The sequence below is a fragment of the Durio zibethinus genome, chromosome 24, assembly GCF_047325235.1.
Source record: "Durio zibethinus cultivar Kanyao isolate XHJ-2024 chromosome 24, ASM4732523v1, whole genome shotgun sequence".
NCBI lineage: Eukaryota > Viridiplantae > Streptophyta > Magnoliopsida > Malvales > Malvaceae > Durio > Durio zibethinus.
The window spans coordinates 1,819,350-1,830,903 of NC_143185.1; the positions used below are offsets into that span (position 1 = coordinate 1,819,350).

Below are 11,554 nucleotides of genomic sequence, written 5' to 3' on the forward strand. Positions count from 1 at the left end.
CGTTGATCGGTGCAGCATATCCTAAATGATCAGGAGCAGCTTTAGGCATAGGGGGCGTCGTTGTTTTCTCAATCTCAATACAATAGCGAGAACAAGGTAAAATGGAGCCAAATATCTTGATTCCATCTTCAGGTGCTTCTTCTTCATAAAATGTCACCTCATCACCAACATTAAGACATTTAGCGACAACAAATTCTCGCCAACACTGTTGAAAAACAGGTTTCTGATAAGCTCCTACCTTGCGAATGGAGCAAACAAAAGTCCAGCAGTGACCACTGTCATCCCGAACCAGCAATTCCAGGGCATGACCTCCACAAAAACGTGGGAAAAATGCAAGACTCTTCGTTGGGATAGCTAACCTTTTCATGGTATCAGTGCGAGTCAGCCGCTTTGAGAATACGACCCTCCTCTTGATCCTTGCTCGTTTTTGTTTGGCTTTTGATACGAACAAGGCCTTCACCTCTGAATCCATGAAAGTTGAACTATTTGCGTGTAAGCTCTTGCAATACCCTTTTGCTTAATTCTCCTATGTATGTATTTAAAGGCAGAGAGTTACGTTAGCTGGAAGAAAAAGTGGTAGCGAAGCCCTCCATTTCTAGATAGCGGCGGATTCAAATGCCGGGTTTATAATGATACTTCTAAAGTTTTTTTTTTTCGTATATAAAAGTAATAAATTTTATGATAATTATATAAATTATAAGCGGATATCTTTAAAAAAAATTCTTAATTCATCGGTGCATGTAGATAATTAAAGCAACGCTTAGAAGTCCATTTCATTTATACGGAATCAATAAGTTCAAAATTTACATTAATATTATAGTTGACTGAATCTTGAGAGATGAAAGAAGAATTACTAAAGCATGGTTCACAATCTAATAAAATTTTACATAATACAAAAGAAACAAAAACAAATTTTGTGAATTTAAAACTTAATTAAATTAGTTTATACACTCGTTTTTAAAATAATACTTAATAAATTTTATGTTTAAATCTTAACGTACGTAACTCTTTTACTTATTTTTTAATTTAAAATTTAATTTAATTAATTTATAAATTATTTTTAAAAATTAACATTTAATAAATTTAAAATTTAAATTTTATTATTGATAATTCATTATTTTATTTTCAAATATCACTTTCTTCTCATATATATATATATATATATATATATTCAAGGAGTTAATTTTTATCTCGGAAATTAAAAGAGCGTTCACACTAAGGAATGAAAGAACTAACGGCCAGAAATACCAATCAAACGCCATTCTAGCTTGGTGGCATCCCCATTGCCCAGTCAGGCTGTCGGTGTGGAAAATTAAGAACGATGAGTCAAGCCAAGCAATATCAATTATTGGTTGGTCAAGCCGCCACAATTTTTTTGGAGTGCTCTCACTCTTTCCATGTCTATGCCTACATTTAGTCCTAGCCACAATTAAAAGGCTCGAAAATGTAGGAGAATGGGAAGTTTCATTAAAGGAAACTTCACATTTTTATATGTGAGTAAAATTTTTTATATTAAGCAAAAATCGCCCTTCTAGAACAGTATTGACTATATGGTCCTTAAGTAACTAAATTTGTTACCACTACCCTATTTTTCGTGCAACTCTTTAGACAATTTTATTGAATTTATTTGCAAGAATCTAACTTTTTAGAAATTTTAGCACAACTTGGGAAAAAAATCTAGCTTTTTATGAATCACTATTCTGTCTTTGTTTGACATTTTGGAATTTCACTTGATTTACGCCCGTTGCGTCTCATTGAACTAAGATATAAGTAAGCCACAAAATAATAATAATAACAACAATAACAACCATAACAAAATCAATTATCTATATGTGACCAGACGAGATTGATCATTACATATTGCTGTAGCTATTGAAATGTCCATGACTCATGCTTTAGGTAGGCTCAATTAAAGGTTCATTTGCATGGATAATAAAATTGGTTTCAATGAAATTAAATAGATGTGAGATTGGTTACTATAGTGGTGATATTAAAATCAGTGATTGGATATGCATTTATATACACAAATAATGGTGACGATGAGATGAATTATAATAAGATAAATTGATTATTAAGAACATTAAATTAAAAGATGAATATAAGTAAAATTTTAAATTATTTAATATTTATAAAATTTATTTATTATATAAAAGTTGCTAATAAATAATGAAATTCATTAATAAGTAATAAAAATTATTTATGATATTAAATTAATAAAAATATTTCAAGTTATTAAATAAAAAATCAAAATAACAAAATAAATCAAAAGTATATTTTTGGTATTACAATACAAATTTATGCTTTTTAATCAAGTTTGTCCCTTTTGATTTAAGGAACGAACACATAACTGATGTTGCCAAAAACTTTGAGATGTTGCATTGATGGTTTGCTTCCATACTAGGCTTTGAACGGTATTTTTCCCTTTAAAGCTTTTATGGGTAGCCTATTGAGCAAGTAGACAAAGGTATTGACTACTTTTGCCCAAAACTTTTTGGGAAGATTCTTCTCAAATAGCATACATCTTGCCATCTCCATGACCGTTCTATTCTTCTTGTCACTGATTCCATTTTGTTGTGGAGTGTAAGTTGTTGTGAGTTACTGTTCAATTCCTACAACTTCACAAAATTCATTAAATTTGTCAGATGTATACTCAATACCACTATTTGACCTTATGATCTTGATTTTACGATCACTTTGACTCTCAATCTAAGCCTTGAACTGCCAAAAAATAGCTACAACTTCAGACTTTTGTTTCATGAAGTAAATCCAACACGTTATGGTAAAATCATCTGTAAAAGCAATGAAATATCTACTATCATTCAAGGACAAGGTTCTCATAGGACCATAAACATCAGTATGAACAAGTTGTAGTTTTTTAGTTGCCCTATATGCTTTGTTAATTGCACATGGTAACTTTATTTTCCTAGCTAACAAACTTCACACACTCTAGCACAGACTTTAACAATAGGCATGTTTAATACAAGATCATTTTTATGCATGAAATTCATTGTATTGTAGTTGAAATGCCCCATCTTTTTATGCCATAAAGCAAATTCATCATTTGAACTAGCATATGCAGTGGAGTTTGCTTCATGCCAATTCAAGAAAAATCATTTTCCTTTCATGTTAACAATAAAGAGTTCATGGCCAATAGGATGATGAATTATGTATGCCTTATCTTTGAAAACTAAAGAGTAATTTTTTTCTAGTAACTGTTCTGTACTTAACAAGTTTTAATATATTTTAGGCACAAATAGCACATCTAAAATAAGTTTTGTATCTATTGGTGTATCAATAACCACTACTCATTTTTTTTTTACTTTTATGAAATCATCATTGCCTATTATGATGTTAAAGGTACATGTCTTGTCTAGTTCTTTGAACATGTTGATACATATGCCATATGGTGCGTGCATCCACTATCAATGAGTTATGCACTTGAGGAGGTTTTGGTTGCATAGCAAGTTGTAACAAAAACTTACTCTTTTAGCTGTTGTTGGTTATCAGTAACTTTAGTTTATTGATCTAGTTGCTACTATTTTTTTGTTTTTACATGCATTTCCATGTAACCAAGCTGCTTATAATACCTACATTGTATGTCAAGTCTATACTAATAATATTTCTTCAAGTGAGTGGTCTTCTTGTAATGAGAGCAAGGTGAAAATTTTTCTTTCTTTCCATTGTTTCTAAAACCCTTGTTTCTTCGATCTCCTTATTTTTTTCATTTGCTTTATGCTTGCATCTTGTCTTTCTCTTTGGCTGCAAAAGCACTTTCTTTTAAATCCTCTTATCTTATAGCTTTTCTTTGTTTTTGAGCTTGCAAAGCATTGAACAACTTTATTGGAGTTATCTTGGTCAAGTCTTGGAGTCTTTAAAGGATGAAGTTTTTTACTTAAATTTCTCTGGTAAACTGACAAGAAGCTTCTCCACAATTCTTTTGTTTGACAACTCTTCACTAAGTAATCTAATATTATGTATTATCTTCATAAGTCTATCATTACACTCTTTTTAATTTTTAGACTATTTCATCTTTAAGACTTTAAATTTTCTTTTAAGATTCAACACTTACATTTGTCTTATCTTGTCACTACTTTGGAATTCTTTCTTAAGCATATCCCAAACATGTTTTATAGTATCACAAGTCATGATTCTTATGAATATGTCATCAAAAACTGAAGACTTAATGTAGCTTTTAGCCTTGTACCTTTTTATTTTTTCTTCACTATAAATTTTCATTTGAATTACTGTTAGATTTGCAAGAAGTTATGGTGGTTTCTTTTTATTTTTCACCACTTCACACAAATCAAAAGCATTTAAATAGGACTTCATTTTAACAACTTATATCTAGTAGTTTTCATAAAAAAAAAATAGGAGATGAAGGTAAGAAGTAGCTACTTGAGGTTATTTAAAGTTGACAAAAGCTAGTTAGTAAATGTTTGATGGCTTTTCACTCAATTTCAGTAGCTTACAAGTCCTCTAAGACCTTATAAAACTTTGATACCAATTAAAGGATATAAAACAGAGGAAAAAGAAAAGAAAAATGAAGAAACAAATTTGGTATTGAGTAAATTGCCTCACACAAATCATGAGTTTTATTTCATTAATTTATAGGCTTCAAAAATACAAAAGTTTATTTAACTACTTTAAAAGTTATTTGCCTAACAGTATAGATCACCATTCACAGATCCATCATGCTACTTAACTTGATAAAATGGCAAAATAAGTTGCACAAGTTGTAATAGAAATGCTATACCTAGTTGCTTCAACCATTAATACTGTTTTATTTTTTCTTGAATTAACACAACCAAGGTTTGAATATTAGAGAGCCATGTATCAAATCTCTTCTGGCTAGATTCTGCTTTCACAATTATCAGCAGGTAAGCCTTTTTTTTGGTACATAACAGGTTGCAACCCTGGTATAAGAAAAGGATTTCAGGTGCTAAGATTTGAAACTTGACTTACTGAATGCTACCTTTTAAAGATGGTTGTATAAATTAATTGAGCTAAACTCTAGTTTCAGTACGCCTATTTGCATCTATTGTAACTTGCTTATGTATCCTTAAATTATGCAGTTCTTGAGCACTTATAGTATTTATAGCTGAAGGGCATGAATGCTATAGATTGTGTTTGAAAGGTTTCTTACATGATACTACAGATGGTATCACCAATTACTCTCTTTATAGGAAATTATGTAAAGAGAGTTGTGGTCATTATCTCTTTAGTTATCTTCTTCCAAACACTTGTCTCACCCATTAATTCCATTGGTAAAACTACTTATACTAATTGCTAAAACATGAAGTAATCAAATTGACATAAAATTTCTCTTACATTCTATTCATATTTTAACTGTGACTAGTTTGGTCTGCAAACGTTACAATGGCTTTTACTAGAGTCTTCTTGTATTCGAAAGCAAAGCGAATGAAGCCAAAGCCTAAGGCTACATGAGTCGTGTTAAATTTTGATGAAAAAAAATATATTCTGTATATAATCATTCAAAAGAAACTTTTAACTCTAATCACCTAAATGTATAGTTTCTTCTAATATTTACTGACAAGTGATATAATAAAATTTTTTGTTTTAATTTTCACCCTTTATTAAGAAAAAGTCAAAATGGCAAAAGAGTCTCTTCAAACCATAGGCAAATTGGCCACCCTTTAATAATCTCTTACTAACCTTAAAATTCTTTCAATGAACTGGTCATTTAATGTGGTTTTGGCTATAGGAAATCAAACCATTCAAGTAGCTTTCTATTGTTAAACATGCGTAAAGATCTCCACTCAATTTACGAGATGTTATCCGTTTTAACTTTAAAATCTCACAATTTTATTCAACAAAAAGCAAATATTGTTCGTTTTGACCTTGGTTGGACCTCACGATTTTGTTTTACAAGTGTGTAATATGACAACTTGTTTGAATTTTGGTTAAAAGGTCTTTCACAAAATTATCATATTCTATTTTTATCATTGTTTTGTTTGATGTAATTAACTAATTAAAGTTTATTAAATTTCATCCCTTTATTAACATGGACATTTTTTTGATACAAACACTACAACAAATCTAGCAATTTGTAACACTTTTTCTAAGTGACGCATTATATTTTGTCACGTAAAGTATGTAAAAAGTGACAAAAAATATATTTTATCACTTTTTTATATTGTTTTGATATTTTATATAACAATATATAAAATCTTCACATGATAACGTCACCAAAATTTTACCGCTAAATTTTACCACCAAATTTATTTAGTGAAAAATATTTTTGTGATGTTTTTTTATTTTAGGTGACATTATAATTTTATCACAAATTTAAAATTTTATCTGTGATAAATTTTTTCTAATAGATTTAGGTAACATTATTAATTTTTGTCACAAATTGAATATTTTAGTTAACTATTAATGACATTGCAATTTCGATAAATCAATGTATGGTGTTATATGACAATAATATAAATGTTACAAAATTTTACTATCAATTTTATTTGGTGAAATTTTTTTTGTGATGTTTTTTTTATCTTAGGAGATGTTTAAATTTTATCACTAATTTAAAATTTTATCTGTGATGAATTTTTTCTTATAAATTTTAGGTGATGTTAACAATTTTTGTCATAAATGTAACACTTTAATTAACTATTAATAACATTGCAATTTCGTCATGTCAATGTATGGTATTATATGATGATAACATAAATGTCACAATTTTTTGTTATCAAATTTATTTGGTGAAAAAATTTTTTGTGACGTTTTTTATTTTTGGTGACGCTATAATTTTGTCATCAATTTAAAATTGTATTTGTGATGAATTTTTTCTAATAGATTTTGAGTAATATTATTAATTTTTGTCACAAATTAAACATTTTAGTTAACTATTAATGACATTGTAATTTTGTCACATCAATATATGGTATTATATAATGAAAACATAAATATCGTAAATTTTTACTACCAAATTATTTTGGTGAAAAACTTTTTTTGTGATTTTTTTTATTTTATGTAACGTTATAATTTTGTTATCAATTTAAAATTTTATTTTTGATAAATTTTTTATATATTTTAAGTGACGTTATTAATTTTTGTTATAAATTGAATACTTTAGTTCACTATTAATGACATTATAATTTTGTCATGTCAATGTATGATGTTATATGACGATAACATAAATATTACAAACTTTTGAAAAAAATTTTGTGATTTTTTTTTTGTTTTAGGTGACATTATAATTTTTTCACCAATATAAAATTTTATATATGATGAATTTTTCTAATAGACTTTAAGTGATATTATTAATTTTTGTCACAAATTGAATAGTTTAATTAATTATTAATAACAGTATAATTTCGTCACATTAATGTATGATATTATATGATGATAACATAATTGTCACAAACTTTTAAATGATGTTATGATGTTATTTATCCATCACTAATAAATTTAAATTAATTTATAATTTATGAGTGACGGTTTTATTTATATTATATATATCTATTTAAGAATATTACTCTTAATTTTTATTGAGCACAATTTATTTAAGTATGTATTCATATATGAAAATTTCTAATTAAAAAAATGGATTCAATAGTACATATAATAAAAATTTTAAAATACACAATTATTTAGAATTTTAAAGTAAATTTTAAAATTTTGCAAATAACAAATAGCTTAAAAATAATTTTAAAAAAGTTAAAGGGTATAAAAAACCCTTAAATTATAATTAAAAAACATATAAACTATTATTTTTTATTGCAATTGATTACTCCTTTAATATTTATTTTTGTCTAACTAAGTCATTATTAAGATGAAAAAATTAACATTGTTAACCATTTTACCAATTAAGTAAAATTTCATTTCATATAAATGAATAGATTAAAATTTATCACTATGAAACAATTAATATACGTGAAAATTAAATAAAACAAATTTTTATTTTATTTTATTTTATTTTCTCTCTAAAATCATTAAAGATTCAATTTATTGTAATTCAAAAATTGATTGATTTAATTTTGTTACATAATTAAATTTCATTGAATTTAGAATTCAATTGAATAAAAAAATTAAAAATTTGATTATTTATAATAAAATATTAAAAATTTAAATAATATTTTAATTATAGTTAAGGAACATTTTTTTGGTAAGAGTTAAGAAACATTTTTTACCTTTAGAAAAAAAAATATTAAAGAGTTATCCATTTAAAAACAAAAGTGCGAAACGAAGTGTTATCTTGGGATTGAGCTTAGGCCCATAATGAGTCCAAGTACATGAAATGTAGACTTCGATTTTGAATCGAAGGATATGGCTATACAAAGAGCAATAGCGTCAAAAGAGGGCGAAAGGGCTCTTTTTGGTGTTTATTTCAAATTTCTTCTTGCCTCTGCCTATTGCTAAGGTTCCTTTTTTTTTTTTTTTTTTGTGAAGCAGCTTTCAAGGGGCTCTCCCTCCTTCCATCCTCCATCAGATTTCTATAATTTCATCAAACAATCGAAGATCTCAAACACCAACGACTCCATGTACGGATCCAGAGGGAAAGTTCATTAAAACCTTGATTTAAAATTTTTTTTTCTTCTTGTTCTTTAATGGAATGATTTAATTTGATGAATACAATTTATAATTTAGCTTAAAAGGAAAAAAAAATACAATTTCATATTTTCAATTCCTTTTATTTTTTTTCTCAATTTTTTACTGTTTGTTTCTCTTAGGTAATGTAATGTATGTGGGTGGATTTCATGTCGGGTTTGGATCGTTTGTATAGATTTTTTAATTCTGGGTTTGTATCTCCACTCCCTCCCTTAATTCTTCCTAAAAAACCTTCAAAACCTTAACCAATCCTTCTAATCTAGGCTTCTTAGTCTCCGCTCCTAGATCTTGAGGTTTCTCAAAGCAACTAGACTGACTACTGCTAATGGCTATGGCTCAACTCTAACCTCTTGCATGGTTTCCATTCCCACCGCTAAGTTTCAAACTTCTCTTGATTTTGGGATCTCCGTCTTTAAGAAGGAGAAAGTCTCTCTTGCTGGTCACGACGAGGTGGGTTTGGTTTTTTATTTTTTTATTTTAGTTTGGGTTTTTCATTTCTGATCATTTCGAGGGCCTATTAATTTGGTTATGTGTGTTAAATTTTGGTTTTTAGTACATTGTGAAAGAAGGAAAGAATTTGTTGAAGTTGCTGCCTAATGCTTTCAAAAGGATTAAGCAGATTAACGTTATCGGTTGGGGTATGCAGGTACCAAACAAAACCTTAGTGTTATTTTTTTTTTTTAGTAAGCTTTGTTTATTTTATGTATTTCTTTTTTGTATGTATTTTCAATCAGTTTTGTAATTAAAATGTTTCTGCTCTTACTATTTAGACAATATGCAACATTAGTTACTACTGCCATTTCATTAATTATCTTCTCCCTAATGAAGAATGTGTGTTTTCTCTACTTTGATTTTGTATCAGGCTTGACAAAATAATTAAAATGAATTGGATATAATAGATGGCAAATATACCCCAAACTGGAATTTGGACTAAATTTCTTCATTTCTATATAAAAGAAAACTTTCTCCCAATAAATTTCCCCATCTTGAAGTAATTAGGAAAAGAAAATGAGGATCAGAGTATGAACGAATATCTTCTGCCCTTCTAGCAACTAATCCCAAACTATCCCTTTGTTTTTGGTCCCTTTTTTGCACTTTCATCCTTCATCATAGCAAAATCTTCTATAATTCAAGCTATGAATCAACATAAACCATCACTTCCAAGTAGTGTCATATCACTTTATAAGCCTCTATTTGTAACACACCTGTTCGACTTAATCCTAATCATTGCCATCAACTCAGTAGCCTTGTAATAAATTATGTCAAGGAATTTATTATATAAGAATGTTTTTCTACTTTTGGAAGTAGATATGAAACTGTATTAATAAAGATCAATGTAGCAAAAAAAAGTATGACGAATAGAAATCAAACTTGAATGATTTAATATTTGTAGTCAGGTGAAATATTTTGCTTTTAGGATTGATGCTTTGATCATTGCTATTCAATATAGGCTACTTGGCATCTAAACCTTATGAAATTTCAAGGGCTGGAATGATTCTGATCAAACCAATAAAAAAACCAAGATAAGTTTCCATATTAATTGTGTTTATACAAATTGAGGCCTAGTTTATCCAAGCCTGTGTTAATGCATAGCTTGATTACCTAGATTAGTCATCAAAGTTTCAAAAACTAGAAAACCTTAAGCCCAATTTTGCATCTTGGTTTGTAATTTCTTTTTCCATTTTTCTCATCCAAAAAGACAAAAAGAAAAAGCTAAATTTATTGTACATTTTTAATGAATTCTTTCTAGCTATGCTAACCATTAAATATTAAAGGTTTGTAAACATGTTAAGCATTCAAGTAAGTTGTTCTTCAACTAGCAATATTTCAAATACAAGCATTAGTATAAGTGATACAGCTAGTGGTGCCTTCTGGTACATTGATTCTATTGTGGCTATGATGTTGCAAGCGTTTATATATCTAGGCTTTGTTTGATACCTAATTCAAAAGTGAGAATTTGTACTTTTTTTGTTACTCAATTTTTAAAAATCAATTGATTTTTATTTATTTATTGAGTCTTTACAAAGTTTACTTGTCAATTTCTTGACAAGGCCTATTCTTTAATATAAGGTGAGACCTCATTTAAAAATTTGATATGCATAAAATGGATTAATTTATTTTTTATATTTGTTTTGATCTTATTATGTATATTATGGTTTGTTTTGATATTTGCTATTAATTATTTATTATTGCAGCTTCAAGTGACCCAAATTCACTATCAATACAATTACCTGCAACACAAGATTTCAATTGAGAGCTTGAAGACAAGAATTTGATGACTACCTATTTCATAGTTTTGATACTCTTTGGTTTTTAACCAATATTATTTCTATATGATTTTAGGGTAGACTTTAGAGAATGCACTACATTTAAAAACTAATTCAAATTTTTGGTGGATTTGTAAGAACACTACATTAGATTATTCTGCCAAAATGACTGTGATGATTTTATTTTACATATAGGATTTAATGATGCTAATTGTGTCACTAATATTGTGACGATTTATCTTTTGTCACTAATATATAAGATTTTATCATTTATTTAGTGATGATTAAATCATTTAATGACATTTTTTATATATATAGCTAATGAAATCTAATGTCACAAAAAAAGCATAAGGTGATGTTTAATTTTATTGTGACATTTGATGTTATCTTACAATAATTTGTGACAATAATTGTGTCACCAATATTGTGATGATTTATCTTTTGTTACTAATATATTAGATTTTATCATTTATTTTGTGATGGTTATAGCCTTCAATGATGTTTTTCTTTATAAAAAACTAACGAAAACTAATGTCATTAAAAAAGTATAAGGTGACATCTAATTTTATTGTCACATTTGATAATATTTTATAATCATTAGTGATGATAATTATATCACAAATATTGTAATGATTTATCTTTCGTCATAAATATATCATATTTTATCATTTATTTTATGACGATTATAGCTTTTAATAACATTTTTGTTTATAAATAAT

General features: G+C 27.5%; 1 long non-coding RNA gene across 2 annotated transcripts; it reads left to right on the forward strand.

The window, feature by feature from the left end:
- The first annotated feature begins 8,274 nt into the window (after positions 1-8,274).
- Positions 8,275-11,058, forward strand: LOC149511812 (uncharacterized). Of its 2 annotated transcripts, XR_016333405.1 has the most exons (4): positions 8,275-8,501; positions 8,691-9,018; positions 9,122-9,214; positions 10,764-11,058. It is a non-coding gene; the product is annotated as an uncharacterized LOC149511812 (long non-coding RNA). The 2 variants fall into 2 exon arrangements; XR_016333404.1 differs by having other exon boundaries at positions 8,283-9,018.
- Positions 11,059-11,554: the final 496 nt, after the last annotated feature.